We start from the raw sequence: 19,933 nt of genomic DNA, 5'->3' as shown, positions 1-19,933 counted from the left end.
GATAAACTGAGTACAAATACCCTCTAAATAGAAGGAATCCCGCAGTGTTTTGAGCCGCTTATCATAAGGGAAAGAAAATCACGTGGATCCAAAGCTCTTGAGCATATGAATATTGTGGGTGGGAGGGTGTCATTATAAAAGTGTTGAGAAAAGGCCTCTTTGTTTTCCTTGACATTACCAGTAAGGATGGGGAGCAGAAGCGAAACCCTCTGCTTCACAGTTGAAGGTGCTGTTTTGTGTGAAACTGACCAAAGTTTGGAAACCAGTCATCAGCGATGCTGGCAAATGAAGAGGCTTCTGGATTGGGTGGGGCACTTGCTGTGACTTCCAGGTGACCTGCTGGCTGGGGACTGTGTGGCGGGCAGTAGTTTTGCAGGGTAGCCCGGGCATAATCCCTGGCTCTGATGCTGCTGGTCTGATTAACAGACCTGGGCGCACACTGTCCTAATGGGGCAGCTCGGGATGTGGCCCTGCCGTGCTGAGAGCGAGAAGAGGGCTCCCCTGAGGAGGTGTCCCTGCGGAGAGTGGAAATGTACTCCTGCAGGGGAGGAAGAGCCTCTGAGCAGCGGGCCGGATGCACAGGCAAGACCAGCATGAGCACTGATGTTTCCGGGAGCCGGAAGTCATACAGTGGCCCAAACGGCCTTGTTCCTGAGAGACTGGAGGGAATAGATGCTGAAAAGGCAGGCTAGGGTCAGACCCTGTGGTGGGTTATGAGTGACAGGAGAGGATTGTTCAGGCAGGCATGAGACAACCCTGTGGGCGTCCCAGCTGGGGCGTCACGCCGAAGGGAAGAGCAGAGTTATAGACTTTGCCACTTATTAGCTGTGTGACTTTAAGCAATATCACCCCACCTCTCTCTATATATATCTTCATCTGTAAAGTGACACAGTGACAAGGTCGTGTCATCAGAAGTATTAGCTTAGCTCTGATCCTCTTTGTCGACTCCTGTCAGTGCTTCCCTGCAAGGTTCTGCAATGGCTGCTTTTACTCTGAGACAGGAGGGTGTAGAGGGACACTGTAATACCCGAGGGCAGGAAGGGGTTGCTTTAAAAGCAGACATGTAACAGCCTGCACCTGCAGACCTGCAGGCAGTTTGGTTGACGGTCCTTGAGAGGACTTTGGAGGCCTTAGCGTCGTCTTAAGTCTTGTTTCCCCTTGGGGACCGGATTTGCCTTTGGGGATTGATGTTGAAGATTTGAGCTTCTGCAAAGCTGTTTTCAGAGATGGGTATATACGTAAAATATCATAGAAAATAAAATGATTTATTTAACGAGTGCGAATTTTTAGCTGTTAGGAACAGCTCTGTTGGCCTGGTCTCCACGGGGGACACCAAGGGTCAGCAGAGCGTGCAGGAGGGCAGGCAGCCTGCAGTGCTTCTGCGGGGTGTTCTCCCCAGCAGGGCGCTCTGCTGAGTTGAGTCTTCTACGAGTTTTGTTGCCAGAGGAGCAGACAGCAAATTAATGAGTTCTAGAGGGATTGTATAATGACAGGAAGAAATAGGAACCCGGAGATTTTCCGGACTAAAACACGCTTTGGTTCCTGATTCAGTGTGTTCCATTACAGAATTGATGAGTTGTGTCTATTCTGGAACGTCATTGAAATAAACGTTCAGCCTATATGTTAAGGGCTTTGTTTTATTTGGCTGGAGGACTCGAGCCGGGATGACAGCCTCTCAGATCACTCTGAGGGACTGCTCCCAAGAGGTAGGGGAGGAGCTAGGATATATAGAAGCTTACAACAAAGACCAGGTAATTGGAACAATAAAACATTGCTTGTTATCTAAAGAAAACCAGATATCTCAAGTTCAAGTATTTACTGCTTTTCTATGTATGGTGAGAAGCAAACATTTGGGTCATTGAATTCATTCCTTTGGCAATCCCCTGGCTATCTAGGGCCAGTATCCTGTCCTTTCTTACTCTGAGTCTGCTCAGAGGGCACCACTGTGAGTGGCAGAGAGGCCGGGCTGTAGGCATGTACTCGCTGGGGGTTGGCAGCAGCCGCTGATGACTCGGATTCAGCATTCTTTGTTTACTGTCATGGTTGCAGTATTTTCATGCACATTGTAGTATTTTCATTCACAGTGCTCCCACTTGGTCCTAAATTCGACCAATATTTTGAGAGAAATTTCATGACCAATTTTGTCCCACGGTGCTAGGATGGCTCATTCCTAGTTCAGGTGAAGAATCTTCTGAGTTGCCATTCAAGGTGTTAGTTTTTTTTGTCAGGCCCTGTTGATACTAAAAGTTCTCTGGATCACCTGTCTTACTAGTCTATTATGATACAGAAAGTGTTTACCCATCTTTGCTCATTCCCATACCTAGAATCACACTATTATATTTATTTTATTCAGGGTTATAAATTTTATCTGTTTCTTCAAGATGTTTAGCCATCATCAATCTTGTGGGCCTAGTTACACATTGGGAATTGTAACAGACAACAATTTTATAAAATAGACAGGATATAAGTAATACAGCTAGTAACGTTAATAAAGTCACGAGTAAGAATTTAATAGTCGAGAAGTTGTATTTTTGGGTTAAAATTTTGCTTGTGTTTCTGAGTTTGATCCTATGAGAAAGTTCATATTTATGGTCAGGGTCAGAGCAGGTATTAATTGGCCAGTTGAAATCTCCCACCTTGTAAGATCAACAGTGGCCTAAACAGAACTATAAATTCTTTTTAGAATAACGTTTCTGAGGGCTATCTAGTTAGAGCCTTGGAGTAGGGAAACCCACCAAGGTAACACAGAAGTACTAGACATAGGTAATTTATCATAAACTTAACAAGTGGAGTAGTTCATAATCAAAGGTTGGAGAAATTATCAAAGTAATTGGTATACAGTCCTGGTCCAGTGTCTTGGGTCAGCTGTCTAGCTCAGATGTCATCTTCTTCTCATCCTGGTCTGGTAGCTTTTTCTCCATTTGGGCATTGTTTTCAGGGGAGCAGCACTCGATAGGCCAGTGCAGTGCAGGGGATGTTTCAGATAGGAAATGAATCGGAGACTCCGTTTCCTTCAGCTTTGGTGTGTATGGTCTGGTAAAGAGTACCTGAAAAAGGGTCCTTCCATTCAGGTTGGAGACAGTTCTTTAAGTCATGCCTGTTGCAGTATGTATAACCCCTGGCTGCAGGTCATGGGGCATTGGAACTTTACCCAAGGATAGAATTCTGAGCTTCAGAAACAAACCTAGAGTATCTTTTTCATAATTCAATTAAACCGTACAGTAATGTGACATAACAGCAAGGAATGTTCTGGGAAGTGTCTTTGTAAATATGGACCTCAATTAACAAAACTAGAATTTAATATCCACTAAAATATAATTTATTTTCTCTCTTAAGTTACCCTCAGTTTTCTCAAATATAGCCAAATCAAGATTAATTTTTTACAACTTAAGTCTGATTATTTGATCATATAGGCTTTTTTAAATTGGCTGTGTTGGAAGTTTTAATACGGAGTCTCAGGGTAGAATGTTAAGGTTTGCTAAGGCCAAGAAAGCCACGTCAAGGCTTTTCATGGGTTTCTGCCTTACAGATTTAGGTAAATTCTTTTCTCTTTAAAATCCTTAAAATATATTTATACTCCTATATCTGTTAGGAGATGATCTCCCTAATTTGTTTGATAGAGCCACTGGGGACCTAAGTGTTTTTAGTCTATTGAGGGATCAGATAGAGAGAAAAGATAAGTGTTCCAAGTGTGATTACATAGGTATAATTTATCAAATTGCTGTGAACCATAACTAGCTTAAGGAGAAGAGATTCTTTACGTCTGGGAAACAGGTTAAAAGCCAGTAGTATTTCAAACAATATCAAAAATTATAACCATATTCAGCAGGTTAACCAGTCCCATGTAACTAATTCTTTTAATGAGAGTTTTCATTAGAAGTTTAAAATTTCTTACCCAGTTTAGTTCAGTGCTGTAGTTTGAAATTTATTAGAAATCAGTAAATCTCCTTGAAGAGAAAGCATTTTGCAAAACCATCAGAAGAAAACAATTAACTGTCTATAAATGACAAAAATTTAAAAGCATGGTTAAACACCGTTACACTATAATCAATAAAGAAACCTGTTCACTATACCCATAATTATCACTGGTAACATTTCAGATATGCCAGAATTTTAGGGAGTCCATGTAATTTCTACAATACCTATATTAATAATATTTCTCATTCAATATAACCTTAGAAGTTTTATGATTCATTTGACAATTCCATGTTATTTAAAGTGCCAAATGAAGCTTTATAGTTAAAAATCTCTCTTTGGGATGTTTCAGGGGCCTTCTGTAGCATCCCAAACTTAACTGGAGATTAAAAGAATTTTAATTAATTAAATTAATTTTTATTTAATTAATTAGAATTTTATATTTGGGGAGCTTTGTGAAAGATTTCAGAACACTTGATCAGATAAACATATAGATCACTGTAAAGTAGTACTAATTCATTAACAAGAAAATATGTCAAATGTAAAGGCAGAACAGATCAGCTAAGTGGTATAAGAAGTTTTACAATCTGTTACTGAAGGTGGATTAATATTTTAAGAAAATTTTTTCCTCTTAACAGAGAGAAAACCAAATCTAATCTTGTTCCAGCTAACTTCTAAGATTCATTTACGTTGCCCAATTTGTTTCTAAACTTAGCCAATTCTGACCATGTACAAAACTCTTCCCTCAGGGTTCCTTTTCCACAAGCCTTCCACAGCTTTCTATACTTATATTAGTGTGTCCCTTATTTTGTCTTCCATTCAGAGGTAACCAGCTTCAGGAGAAAGTCACTATTTTTCATTAACAAAGTATTATTCCATTCTTACATCTTCCTTTACGCATTTATATTACTTTCCTAGGATACTGAGATCATTCCCTTACTAATAGAGACTATTTCAGTGTGGCACCAACCATTTATTAATATTTCTATATACCTTTAGTTTCACTGTAAGAGGAAGTCAAATGTTAAGTAATTCGTATTTCAATGTTATTTTATCTGAAAATGGCATAGCTATTTAATAAAATCTTGTCATTTAACTTAATTTAGCACACCACTAGAATTTAAAGATACCAAACACTTAGAGATTATCTTAAACATACATTTTAAAAATATATTTTAAATATTTACCCAAAGCTCTCATCTCATTTGCATTTAATTTACTTAAAATTTTACCACAGCACATTACTTTTATTTTTTTTTTTGACAAATCTGCAACAGATATAACAGGATCTTATTTGACTTTCATTAAACCTAGGTACAGTAAAGGTATTATAGTTAAGATGGATGATTTTAAAGATGTCTATATTTATTAGAACATACTTAAACTAAACAATATCAAATATTACCTTAATATTGAATATTTTCCAATTCACATGACACTGAAAGTCAATTTGTTCAGTTGTTATTTTAAAAATACTTAATGTTTAAGCTCTTATATTTTTACGTCAATTAAGCAGAGCTCTATGACTTTGAATTTTTTTTCTTTAGCAGTAGAAATATCTCACTTCTATAATGTGTACACAGGCTTATAATCAGAAAAAAGCTAGAGATCTCATAGCTTCACTTTAAAACTTACTTATAAGATAGGTATAATAATAGTTGGAGTAAGCTGAATTTGCTTGCTCAAATCACTAAGGCTTACTATTTATGAAACAGACAGTTAAAATTTCTTCACAAAGGCTGAAGGACCCTTCAGAGTTCTGAGTTCTAATATGCCAAAAATTTCTTGGCCTTTAGGTTTATTTCGTTGAGCTAATTAGACTCAGTCCTAGGTCACTCTTTGTTGTATTTATATTTCTGATGTGCAAGACAAAGACACTGTCTTCCAGGTCCCCAGAGAACTGCTCTCTCACCCATGCCGTATTTTATCTCCTTAAATGGCATTTTTGTATCAGTGAGAAGAGCTGTAAACAAAGAATTCCATGTTTTAAAACATTAAGGCTTACTTAAATATGTCTTCCAAAACTTGCATAAGGCATTTAGTAAGATCTCTTTTCCTTGTGTTATAAGTTAAACCCAGGGTAAACCTGTATTTTTTTATTAGCCACTCAAATTAGTTTTTAGTTTTACATTATATTGGACGGCTTATGTAACTATATTGGTTTATTTTAATTTGTTCAATTAATATTTTCAGAGGGACAGATATGTGCCTAGCCTTATAATACCAAGAAGGGGAAGTGTTTTTCCTCTTAAACATATGTATCCCACAACATAAGCAAAAGTTTTGTATAAAGACCATTTAAATATACCAATTTCACAAACTTTTATCTCAATTTTATTAAATCTTATACCTTTAATTTTTATATTTATTAAGTTTAATCAATAATTCTTATTTCTAGAAGGAGTGCCAGAAACCTTTTTTTGTGTGTGTGTGCATTGTATATAATTTTATAGAAGTCTCTAGGATGCCCAAGTTTCAGCCAAAGAGCTTAGGCACTTCTCAGTGTTTAATTTCATTAATTGGTCTGTTATCCCAATTATTGATCAAGTATTTCAGTCTATATATACATATATTTCAAACTGTGGTAAGTAAAATGGGCTTGTTTGAACTTTAGTCTTGGGGGGGAGTAGGTGAACTCTTTGGCCCTTTTTTTTTTAACTTTACGTTGTGTAGTATCAAAACCCTGTATGTAAATCCAAAAATGTCCATTTTATGTATTTGATTCAAAATAACCATATAAAAATATTTATCCTTTTGGGATAAGCCACTTAATTTTTTTTTCGACATTTTTACAATCATTTTTCCAGTTATTCAACCTAATTAACATTAATAATTCTAAGTTTTTATTAGCATATCTAGAAACATTTATTAGAAAGGAAAAACACAAACGTAGCTTTTCAAACCAGTTTTATTTTTTTAACTAAGTTCTTAGGTTAACCATTAGATATATTTTTCTACATTTAAACTTGATTTTAATAGAAACCATAAAACAACTGTTTATAATGAGATCTCTTTAAACTTTCACCAATTAAAAAGTTTTCCAAATTAAAAAATCCATCATATGGCCGTCAATTTATATACAAATATAATATATATATAGTGATTTTAAACCAATAAGATGAAGAGGCCCTTCCACATGAGAGTCGGGGTGTTGCCTAAATAAAATTCAAAGGTTTACTCTCCAAAAGCTAAAAGCCTTTGTGGTCCAGGCTGATGCAACAAAGTTTAAGATGGCAAAATATCTGAAAATTGGTACTATCAAAGAATTGCTTAGAATCCCAATTTATTTGCGTGGCCACCATATGTACACAATACTTGAAACTTTTGTATGGTGGAGTCCAAGGTTTCCTTTAAAAAATAAACTAAACATACATATACATACATACACACACTTCAAACACCCAGAGAAAGATAAAACATTTACATTTCAAGGACACAGGAAGAGAAATCCAAGTTACCCCTAAAGGGGATTTTGTTTTTATAAGTTCAGAATGCCAAAAAATGTTTTTATCAGGCCTGGTTAGTTATTTTCAGAGTGAGGTTTTTTTTTCTTATTCCCAATTAATGTTGTAAATTTTGTATGTACATAAACCTGGCTGGGGTAATAGTTGGAGACTGGCAATCTGTCATTTCTTTTTCTTTTCTTTTCTGTTCTTTATTTTTTTTTTGAAAGTTCTATTCCCCATTGTAAGGTCGGGTTCTCAGAATAAATTTGCTAGTAAGATTTCCCACAGGGACAACTCTGTGTCATGAAGTCTTTGTGTCTACCACTCCTGGAAGATTCTCTGTCACCCGAGAAAGCTGTTAACAGCCAGGAGGATGGTCCGAATTTTGGAGTTGAAAGTTTCCTCATAAGAGTTTTACTTTTATCCTGAAAAATTCAATGTAGGTAACCAAATTGAGGAAAATATTAGACCAGCCTCTTACCTAACCACTCAGTCCTGAACCCAGTGTCTTTCAACTTGGACTCACTCAGGATGTCTCCACTGGGTGAGTATTTTCCTCATATGTTTCCACCAGCCCCACTTTGGACATATCCTCAAGGTGGATATTTCCTGTTATCTTTCAACCAGGCCCCACCCAATATGTCTCCACTGGGTGGGTAATTCACCTCAGGTTCTTTCAACTGGAGGGCCACGTACCTGGATACACCGCCAGATAAACTTAGGATCATCAACCAATATGTGAGATCCGAGAACCAAGAGAGACTCACCCAAATTCATCTGGACTCCCCGAGGAGGTGGATGGGCACAAAGGGCCACTGCTGGTACCAAGGCTCCGGTTACTTGGAGAGTTCAGGTGGAGAGAAATCTGCTGTGGTGCTTCATGGTGTCCAAAACTGTTGACTGAAATACATGTGCAGCCTAAAAGTTAAGAGTTATGTTTCATTTGGCGGGAGGACTCGAGCCGGGATGACAGCCTGTCAGAACTCTCTGAGGGACTGCTCCCAAGAGGTTGAGGCAGAGCTAGGATATATAGGAGCTTTACAACAAAGACCAGGTTGTTGGAACAATAAAAGATTGCTTGTTATCTAAAGAAAGCCAGGTATCTCAAGTTCAAGAATTTAGTACTTTTGTATGTGTGAGAGGAAGCAAATATTTGGACTCACTGAATTCATTTTTTAGACAAGCACCTAGCTATCTCGGGCCAGTAGCCTGTCCTTTCTTATTCTGAGTCTGCTCAGACGACACCATTGTGAGTTGCTGTAGCAGCTGGGCTGCAGGCCTGTCCTAGCTGGGGCGTGGCGGCAGCCTTTAATGACTTGGTTTCAGTATTCTTTGTTTACTGTCATGGTTGCAGTATTCTCATTCACATTGTAGTATTTTCGTTCACAGACTGATTATGGATAATCTGCAACCTTGGAAAGCAACCGAGATGGAATTACTGCAGGTACCTTCTGCTTTAATAAGCCGTGTGCAAACATAAACAGGGAGGAAGCATACACTTGGATTTGGAGGTGTAGGAAAGGGATCCTGCACATTGCAGGAGAACGCAATGCAGAATTCCTTAAGTCCACCTTTCTTTACTGTAGTGGTTTCTGAGAACAGTTTATGGTAATTAACCAACATTGACAAACTGCACAAATTGCATTTAAGAGCTGGCCGGCTGAAACTTGTGTATTGGAGAGGTGGAATTCAAAGGCAAGTGGTCAGGTGGATTGGAGAGAGATGGAGCCAAGGCCTGGGCCCAGATTCCGGTTTAAATTGCCATTTCTTCACCATAGGGCCTTGAAATAGAATTCAAAATCTCTTAACCTGTTGGTGAATCTGTGAAATGGGCATAACATTCGTTTCACCCTGGGATTGTTGTAAGATCTAAAGAGTATTATAGCACACATGAAGCACTTAACCCACTGGCACTTAGCAGTGTTCACTGTGTGGGGCCGCCCCGCTTAGCATGTGTCAGAGCCGTAAAGGCAGCATTTGTCTGTTGAGGATGCACTTGTAGCCCCTTGGCTAGGTTATGAATTTGGTGATTTCCTATAATCCTTGTAATTCTATGTGCCATGGACAGATGAGGAATCTCATGGTAAAAAGACTGTATAATTTGCCCAAAATCAGACCATAATTTTGGGTGCAGAGGCCTCGGTTCAGCATGGCCCCCTGGGCCTTCTGCCCTCTCTGTTCAGCACCAGAGCCAGATATGGAGTCGGCTGTTTCCCTGCCCAGAATATCCGGCAGGCCGCAAGACACATCTGGCCCTGTGCTGCTTGAGCAAAAACTCCGAAGGAGAGACAGTTACAAAAGGGATAAACATAAAAACAGACGACAGCAAATTGTGATCAGCTCTAAGAAGGAAAGGAACATGTCTCGCCGTGCAGAGCTGGGAGCTTTCCCGTCGAGGCTGCTCTGGGGGTGTTCATCTCAGCTAAACAATTTCTGCTGCTGCACCAAGGCAGGAAGGCAGGGCGCGTGTGGCCAGGTAGACAGGGCCTCGTTGATCGTACTCATTCCCCATTAAGCGGCAGCTTTCACGGGCACTTACCTAGTAAACAGATGTTGGCCATAATCATCACGCACTTTGCTTGGTAGTTTTCTTGGCCCCAGCATTGAGATGAGGTCATTGAAGCTGGGGAGTTTGCTGCATGCCCGTGATTACCTTGCAAATACCCCGACTGTTCTTTCAATCTAGACTGGTGTGGCTGTCATGTCCCAGCCCTGTGAATGGCATCGTGTAGCTTCTCCCAAGTGGCCCAAATGACTGACATTGATATGCTTAATTCGTTGGAAATAGTATGTGACAATAATAGAAAAAGGTAGTAAGAAATTGTTTGGAAAACTGGAAAAAACCTTTTCTTCCCCAGCTGGGGGAGCGTAACCCGTATCACTCACCCTACTCACTGCCTGTCACCTCCTCCCCGCCGACTCCGTGTTCATAAGCCACACTGAGCCTTGGGAGAACATTTTGCCTCATGACACTTTTGACTAGGACCTGCAACTTCTTTGTCCCTAGTTAACTCTCTCTTCAAAGCCATTCAACTTTTTGCAGGCTCCTCCACTCAGATGTAAGAATAGCCTCTTTAAACTTCTTGATGCAGCTCCTTAATGAAGATCTTGTGATGGAAACCTAGCCAAAACTGGGATGTATGCATATAGTGACTGCAACCTCAGCACTTTGTTAGTTCAGAATCAGAGGGGTGAGTGACTCAGGAAATGCTTTTTTAAGGTAACAAGGGGAAAGTGAAAGGACGCAGGCTGTGTGAGAAAGAAACATCTCAATCACAGCCAGTAAGGCACCTGTGTTCAGGATGGGGTGTGGCGAGTGCAGAGTTCTCACAAAAAATAGTGGTGTGATGGGAGCGAGGACAGTTGGGTACTTTATTGGGGAGGAAACAAAGTGGGCTGAACATTTCCTTGTTGAACAAGGGGATTGTGACATGATGTGCTTGTATTTTGGAGAGAAGGGTTTTGTGGGGACAAGCCTAGGAGTACGCTGTATGTCTGGGGAGTCAGCACAACAGAGAAACACAGAGAACCGGGCAGACCCCAAGACCCATGCTGGGGGAGAGACTGCCCACCAATTGGAGCCCTGGAGGCTGCTTCTGTCCCTTAGCTGTGGCCTCAGACCTCCCTTCACAGCCCAGTCCTGTTGATACAAGAATAAAAAACGTTGGGCATGAGAAGGGCTGTGTCCCAGGCTTTCATTGAGCCCCTGGGATGTGCCCCACCAGATTTTGTTCCTTAACTTCATGCAGTAAAGAATTCAAGAGCAAGCCAGTGTTGAGTAAAGGTAGATTTATTCAGAGAGATACATTGAAATGCAAGAGAAACGTCACGAGGTGTGGGGGTTTGATGCTCATATTAGAAGTAGGTACACACTCCACAGATTGAGGGCCTTCCCCAAAGAGGGAGAGAGAGTGGTGACCGCGAGGTGGCGCTGTGTTGCTTGTTTTCTTGGGCTTGGTGGTTTCATATGCTAATAAGTAGAAGGACCAGCCTTAGGGTAAGGCGCTGGGATTCCCAGGGAGTTGGCCATTTCCCACCCTTTGACCTTTTGTGGCTATCATTGGGACTGCCATGTTGCCTGGGGCATGTTATTGACCAAGTTACTAATACAATGGATGTTTACTGAAGCTCAAGATCTGCTAGAAGTTAAATCTCTTCATCCTGAGCCTCAAGGCCTATTGGGGGTTGAATCCTTTAACATTTTGATGTTAATTGCTGTGGCCTTCCTTGAATGGCTGTGCTCTTCCCCCTTCCATCCTGTCTCACTGTGATGACACAGAGACAGCAAAGGTCTGGCCCTACCTGTGCTCTTGCATTTAACTGCGGGAGGTGTGAGGTGGGCTTATGATGACCCTGAATGGTGAGAAAAATGTTTCAGATTTTCCTACGTGAGACATGGGGACCTGACAGCAACCTCCGCAGATTTATCTCACGGGCATTATCGCTTGTGTTGTTATAGAAACAACAGGCAAGCCAAGAAACAAGTATAACTCACAGGGTTGTAGTACTGAGATTTATTATGCTGACACGCTCAGAGGGGCTTCTTTTCCAAAGCTCTGAGCACCTCCAAGACGTGCACATGAGGTTTTATAGGGTTAATTACAAGTATGGGGCTATTAGCCAATAAGGCTCAAACAACAAAAAGCAAGGAATCAGTACACTGAAGCTTATCAATTTGGAACAGATCCCGTTACTGACAATTGTTGTCCTTGGATTTACGTGTTAGCTTATTAGCCCATTAAACTGACACTAAACTTCAGGTTTACCAAGTAGCTCAGCAAAACTTAGATCAGTAAACCGACATTATCACACTTAGATTTGTGACTTAGCTTGTTAGCCCAGCTGGGGTTTTCCTTCACAGTGTCACTTATCTTTTTTATTTTTCTTTTTATCTGTTTTTAAGTATTTAACCCAAATTTAATATCAGGGTTTTTTGGGAAAGAAATTTCTCTTTTTCTTTTCTTTGGGGTTCTTTTGGTGGGAAGGTAATTAGATGTATTTATCTGTTAGTGGAGGCCCTGGGGCTTGAACCCAGGACCCCGTGCACGCTAAGCACATGCTCTACCACTCGCCCCTTCATCATTTTCTTTTTGCTTTAGCTGCCAAGAATCTTACAGCTGAATTTGTAGTCGGCCTTTAACACTTGCCCTGACTTCATGGAATCCATTTTTATGAGTTTATCTCCCCCTGGTTTCATTTAAGTATTGAATCTCCATTTTCTCTTCACTCTCCGTTTTGCCTTTTTGTTGTTATGGTTGTTAAGCTGTGTTTAAAAAAATTGTTTAAATTCTCTTTTAGCAAGAGGCTGAATGTAAATATGCAAACAAACAGCACAATTAAATGCTTTTATATATTCTAAGCTGTTTAGTATTTACTTAAAAACCGATTTGAATATTAAAGTGATAACATTTTAAAAATATTTTTTAATTTTTTATAGAGATATAGCTGATTTAAAATATGATATTAGTTTCAGGTGTACAATAGATGCTCCATTTATAGTTACTGTAAAACATTGTCTGTATTCCCTGTGTTGTAAGATACATCCCTCTAGCGTGTTTACATTACATGTTGCAGTTTGTATAAGAAAGTTGGGTAACGCAGAGTCTGGAACGTGGCTGTGTATGACTCAGGTTCACGCTCACCCTGCCTGTCAGAGCTCAGGCCTTCACTCCTTTCTGCAGGGGAGCGAGTGGAGGCAGCTCTCATCAGCGCTGGCACCACCCTCTGAGTGGCAGTGACAGCAGTGACTGTGTGTGGACGTGCAAATTGTTTTTCCAAGAGCTTTATATGCGTTTCTGCATTTAATAATCAAAGCCCTCCTGTGAGGAAGCGTTTTAAGTTTTTAATGCATAATACATTTTATTTTGATATTGATAGATTTCAAACCTCTGGAAAATTTACAGGAGTAGTACAATAAACGCTTAGATACAGTTCACCTTAAAGGGCACTATTTGGCTTTCTGTGTCTGGCTTATTTTAGCATAAATTTTCAAGGTTCATCCATATTGTAGCCTGAATCAGTACTTTATTCTTTTTGTTTGATAATATCCTTTTCCATTTTTTTTGGTTTTAGTCTATTTAAAAATATTTTCATTGAAGTCTAGTCAGTTTATAATGTTGTGTCAGTTTCTTGTCTACAGCACAAGACTTCAGTTAAAAAGGAACATACCGGCATTCATTTTCATACTGTTTTTAAACATTAGTTACTATAAGATATTAAATATATTCTCCTGTGCTATACAGTATAAACTTGCTGTTTATTCTTTACATACTCAGTAACTGCAAATCTTGAACTCCCAATTTATTCCTTCCCACACCCTCCCCCCTCTGGTAACCACAGTTTGGTTCCTGTGACTCTGTCTGTTTCTGTTCTGTAGAGAAATTTATCTTTTTGTTTCTTTCTTTTTTTTTTTTTTTTAGATTCCACATGTCAGCAATCTCATGTGGTATTTTCCTTTCTCTTTCTGGCTTACTTCACTTAGAATGACATTCTCCAGGTCCATTGATGTTGCTGCAAATGGCATTATTTTATTATTATTTTATGGCTGAATAGTAGTCTATTGGACAAATATGCTACAACCTCTTTATCCAGCCATCTGTCAGTGGACATTTCGGTTGTTTCCATGTCTTGCTATTGTAAATAGTGCTGCTGTGAACATTGGGGTGTAGGTGTCTTTTTTAATTAGGGTTCCTTCTGGATATATGCCCAGGTGTGGGATTGCTGGGTCATCTGGGAGGTCAAGGTTTTGTCTTTGATGAACCTCTATAATTTTTCCACAATGGCTCCACCAAACTGCATTCCCACCACAGTGTAGGAGGGTTCCCAATTCTCCGCAGCCTCTCCAGTATTTATTGTCTGTGAACTTCTGAATGATGGCTATTCTGACTGGTGAGAGGTGATATTTGATTGCAGTTTTGATTTGCATTTCTCTGATAATGATATTGAACATTTTTTCATGTGCCTACTGGTCATTTGTGCGTCTTCATTGGAGAAATGTTTCTTTAGGACTTCTGCCAATTTTTGAATTGAATTGTTTGTTTTTCTTTCTTATTAAGTGTAAAAGCTGTTTACATATTCTGGGAATTAAGCCCCTAGCAGTTTCATTTATTGCAAATATTTTCTCCCATTCCATAGGTTGGTTGTCTTTTTGTTTTGCTTACCGTTTCCATAGCTGTGCAAATGTTTGTAAGTTTAATTAGATCCCTCTTGTATATTTTTGGTTGTTTTTCTATTGCTTGAGTAGACTGCTCTAGGAAAACATTGCTGAGATGTATGTCAGATGTTTTGCCTATGGTTGCTTCTAAGAGGTTTATAGTGTCTTGTCTACATGTTTAATTCTTTAACACATTTTGAATTCATTTTTGTGTATGCTGTGAGGGAGTAGTCTAACTTCATTGATTTACATGCAGCTGTGCAGTTTTCCCTGCACCATTTGCTGAAGAGGCTGTCTTTACTCCATTGTATGTTCTCACCTCCTTTGTCAAAGTTTCAATGACCAAAAGTTTGTGGGCCTATTCTTGGTAAATGTGTTTATCCGTTCATTGATGGATGGATATTGTTAGTAACTTTTGGCTACTCTGAATGATACTGCTATGAATATTGATGTGAAATTTTTATGAGAATATGTTTTCATTCTGTTGGCTGTACAGTTGGCCCTCCATATCTGTAGTTTCCACTACATGGATCCAGATGGCTGATTGTAAAGGGACTCGAACATCCTTGGATTATGGTATCCAGGGTGTGGGGTTCCTGAAACCAACCACCCAAGGGTATTGAGGGATGACTCTACATATAGGAGTGGAATTGCTGAGCCATATAACTCTAAGCTTTTGAGGAAATACCAGACTTCTCCAAAGAAGTTGCACAATTGTCCCTTTCCCCTGGCCGCATATGAGGTTTCTCTGCCTCCTGAATGACATTTGTTATTGTCCATGATTTGGTAATAACCATCCTAGTGGGTGTAAAATGAGATCTCATTTTGATTTTGATTTGTCTAGTGATGTTGAGCATCTTTTCATATGCTTATTGGCCATTTGTATATGTATCTAAATTCGTGGTAAATTTAAAAATTGGGTCTGTTTTATTGTATTGTTCAGTTGTAAGAATTCGTTATATATCCTGGATGCTACTCTCTTATTAGATAAATGTTTTGCAAAATTGTTCTTCTATTCTGCACATTGTCTTTCACTTTATTTTTTTTAAACATTAAAACAATTTCTTTACAGGGGAGGTAGTTAGATGTAATGATTTATTTTATTTTTCTTGCTAAGCACGCACTCTCTGACTTGAGATACCCATTTCCCCTGTCATTTGACTTTCTTGATGATGTCTTTTGTAAGAAAAGGGTTTTAATTTTGATGAAGTCCAGTTTATCTGCTTTTTTCTTCTATCACTTGTGCTCTTGGTATTGTATCCAGGAAACCAAAGCCTATCCTAGGACCACAAAGATTTATACTGTGTCTTCTTTTAGAAAGTTTATAGGTTTAATTTTTACATTTCTGTCTGTGATCTACTTTGTTTTAATTTTTATTTGTTATATAAAATATGGGTGTTCAGATTCCAGATTGATTCTTTTGCCTGCAGATACCCAGCTGTCCCTGCACAATTTGTTGAATAGACTATTCTTTCAATGGGGTGTTTTTGGCCCCGTAGTGGAAAACTGTCTGTAAATGTAAGTTTTTCCCCGTGGGTTTTTATTGTGTCTCATAGATTTATTTATCCAAACTTATGCCAGCATCATACTGACTTATTACTATAGCATTTTAGTACCTTTTAAAGTGAGTCCTCCAACTTTACTCTTCTTTTGCAAGGTTGTTTTGCCTATCCTGGGCCCCTTGCACGTCCATATTAATTTTGGGATCAGTTTTTCAATTTTTGCAAAGAAGTCAGCTGGAATTTTGATAGGGATTCCACTGTATATGTAGATCATTTTGAGGAGTCTTAATATTTTTAATAATACTGTCTATCATTCCATGGAAATGGGATGTCTTCCATATATGTAGATCTTTTAAAATTTATTTTGGTGATACTTCAAAAAGTTCAATGTACAAATCTTGTAAACTTTTGTTAAATGTATCCCTCATTTTATTTTTAATGCTGCTGTAATTGGACATGCTGAGTTTCTTATGGGTGGGACTATATATCAATCTTCTTATTTCTAGAATTCCTTAACAGCAATTACCCTAGTTATATATTTGCTACTTAAATCTATCCACAACTATTCCCCGCCCCGTGTTATAAGAAACCAAGACCCAAGTTAAGCTACCTGAACACCTATGTGGAAATGTGAAATGAGACCCTTGGGTGGGGCTTTGTGCAGATGATACTGGAGCTTATTCAGGATGGCTTCATCGTAATTTCTTTTAAACAACCCTTCCGGTGTATTTAGTCAGATACATTAAGAACATGCCCTTTTGATGTGCGGAGTAGCTAAGACTATGATTTTCAAATAATTTCTAGTGAGAGTGTTGTTCTTGAAACCTAATTTGCATCAATCTTTGAAGATTTATGTTTCAGGTGCTTTGACTAAAGAACCCTCACCTGTCTTTAATCAATAACGACAACTAAATGCTCAAGCAACATGTAAGAGCTTGAGCAAACTGCCCCCACCCCGTAGTGCTGGGTGGCTGCAGCTGCAACTGGAGTCAGCGCTTACCTATCCCAGTACGCTTGTGCTGATCTGCTCAAAGTGGTTCGTCCAACAGTTTGTCAGTAGTCTGTTGGACAAAGTCATTAAAAATTGATTGAAGGTTGCTGGAATGCAATATATTCTTATTAATATTAATTAAGCACATATTGAGTGCTTATTGTATGATGGAATTGTCCCTCAGCCTCACATGAATATTATTTCTCATAAAACCTCACATATTTCCTTGTTAATCTCACTTTACAGATAAGGAGACTGACAATTAGGTCTTCTCTCTTTCGGGGGAGCTCATTATCAATGATGGGAAGTTATAAGGAAAAAGATATTTATTCATCATGAGAAAACATTTTTCTGAGGGTCAGCAAAGAAGAAGATGAACACTGAAGAAGGTGATCATTGTTCAAGTGAGACAAGCCCTGGGTTGTGCGGAGTCTGCATCCCTGTCCTAGAGAAGGCACGTGTAGAGCTGCGTACTGGGTGAGGCGGCGTGGCCGCGCAGGGAACGCGGATGCTGGGCCGTTGGGCTGTGCTCAGGCCTGGTGGGGCTTTCTCCTAAGGGCAGCGGACCATCATTGACAGATTTTATGTTGGAGAGTGGGGTGCTCTCGTAGTTCACTTTTGTCTTGTAGAATGCTTGGAAACATTTAGAAGGCTTGGCAGGAGGTGATGTGATGAGTCAGAGTAGGGTGGCTGCGAGGTGTAGCAGTGTTCAATTTTCAAGTGGTTTTCAGGCCCAGGCTTGTGGCTCAGTAGCCGTGTCAGTTTGAATGACGCACTCAAGGAAGTGAAACAATTTATCTAATCAATTGAAGCAGCGATGTACCCAATTCCCAGGACTGTTGTGGAGATCCAGTGAGATAACGTTTGCAGTGTGCAGCATGGTCCCAGCACAGAGTCAGTGCTGAGTGAGTGCCAGTGAGTATCTGGTAGGTCAGGTGTGGGTGGTGGGACTCGGTGTCTGAGGATATCTGGGCCCTGAAGGAGGGGTCCATTGACATCTGTGAGTGATGGGTCTGAGTTGGGAGAGGCACGGAGAACTTAGCCCCCGACCAGAGGCCCTGGGCAGGACGGCTATTGGAGGAGCACCGTGAAGTCAGCTCTTTGCAGGTGGAGTTGGAGGTGCCCTTGTGACATCTAAGTGCAGTGTCACGAGCTGAAAGTGGAGGTCTGCGCCCAGGCTGTGCATTTTCGAATAATGTCAACTCCTGAGGACACCGAAGTATTGATCACTGAACGGAAGTCATACTTTACAGGACAAATGAATAGTAGTATCACCTCTGTCATCAAAGCTCACGTCTATTTATTCATCACTCAGTTTGCTAATTGGGTACTTACAGAGCTCACTTCACCGTCCTCCCGTGGGCTCAGGCTCCACAGAAAAGAGCTGGTGTGTCTTCCTCTTTTCCAGAAGAAGACACATTTAGCTTGTACACTTCTGTACCTCGCCAGACTTAGGATATAAGTTTGTTGGTTTAATTGTAATTTCTGTTGGCCATGTCCTGACAGGAGAGAAATTTTACCTCATGGTCATTTTTCAATTAGCTGTTACTGAGAATTGCTGATCTGATACATAGTGTATGTATTATATTAACTTTGTAGAGTAGTTATCATTTTTCTGTCTTTGCCCTTTAATTTTGATTGCCCCTTCAGTGTTCTATCCTTTTTGGGGCCTTATTTTTTTTTAATTAAAAAATGTCTGTTAACAGTTAAGAAAACAAAAACAAAGAAAAAATGCACATGGGAGCTAAATTTAGAAAATGTCTAGTGTGTTTTCTTTCTCGGCAATGGAGGGTTCTAGAAACTCGTGAAAACTTTCATTACACAAGTTCCTTAAAATGCTGATTAAGAAATAAAACCTTCCTTCCTCATCTTTCAAGCTGCACAACTAATTGTCAAGAAATTGAGGGAAAATTCTCAGAATCCAAGACAAATGAGAAAGCAGGGTTTCTGGGAGATATGCGAGCCTTAGAATCCCTGGGGTGCTGGTTTGATCCTGAACTGATTTTCAGTTGCCTTGACAGGAGGGCAGGATGTGAGCCCCAGGCCTCTGACACTAGGAGTTGGATGGGGGATCATATTATGGGCCAAGCCCATCCTGAGGATCTTGGTTTAGTAAAAGGTGAAATAGGAAAAAAAAAAAATTCCTCAAGGCAAGAAATTAAGGAAAGTCAATTTTGTTGGAAGAGGGGAAAAATAACAAATCCAAAGTAAGGATATAATTTAAAGTTGTTCTGGCATTAGAGTGACCACAAACACCTGGCAGAAAAGCACAGATACTCCTTGATTGATAAGTTGTGTTTTGAATGAATCAGTGAACAGCCATTCTGAAAAAGGCCTCCAGAGTCTTGTGGATCAAGATACTGGACAGCAAACACCTCCCTTCCAAGGTCTCATTCAAATAACCAGAAAGGTTTTAAAGGAAAGAAGCCATAATCATAGATCTATTTATTAACAGTTCTATATGCTACGAATTCAGAGGTGACTATGTAGTTGTCTCCTCTATTATGGACCTTACTTTCTCTTTGGGGAGACAAAATGACATAGTTGGTAATCTTGGTGGAGGGAGGTGTTAGTCTGTTGCAATTAGCCAGGAGAGGAGATTAAGAAAACAGTGAAGGGTGGGTGAAATTTTTAGCTGAGGACAGTCTTGTTCACTTGGCTTTTAATTGCAGGCTCAATGAACTGTCACTGGAGGGAATAGATATTACGGAGGATGGACATAGCTCAGGCCTCATTGGAATGGACAAATGAACCTGGAGAAAGACAGTCAAATCTGTGCAGACATTAAAGTTCACTTGAACGTGCTGCATCCCTGAGCCAAAGATAGGACAAATATGCAGCAATTCTTGAGGACAGAAGAGTGGTTTTTAAGGTTCTCCAAGAATGAATCCCATGGAACCGAGATGGCCAGTTGTCAAACTGAGAC

The 19,933-nt window shown here is 39.7% G+C and overlaps 1 protein-coding gene and 1 long non-coding RNA gene across 2 annotated transcripts in view; both read left to right on the top strand.

Moving 5' to 3' along the window:
* The window catches only part of LOC140690314 (trafficking protein particle complex subunit 9-like), a 329,996-nt gene that overhangs the window by 39,197 nt on the left and 270,866 nt on the right, over window positions 1-19,933 (top strand). The window lies entirely within an intron of this gene.
* Window positions 8,015-19,906, top strand: LOC140690324 (uncharacterized). Its single transcript, XR_012065565.1, has 3 exons — window positions 8,015-8,285; window positions 8,751-8,805; window positions 19,680-19,906. It is a non-coding gene; the product is annotated as an uncharacterized lncRNA (long non-coding RNA).

Source organism: Vicugna pacos, chromosome 30 (assembly GCF_048564905.1).
Source record: "Vicugna pacos chromosome 30, VicPac4, whole genome shotgun sequence".
Classification (NCBI taxonomy): Eukaryota; Metazoa; Chordata; class Mammalia; order Artiodactyla; family Camelidae; genus Vicugna; species Vicugna pacos.
Note: the sequence above shows the minus strand (reverse complement) of the source record. Positions and strands in the feature narration are given on the sequence as shown.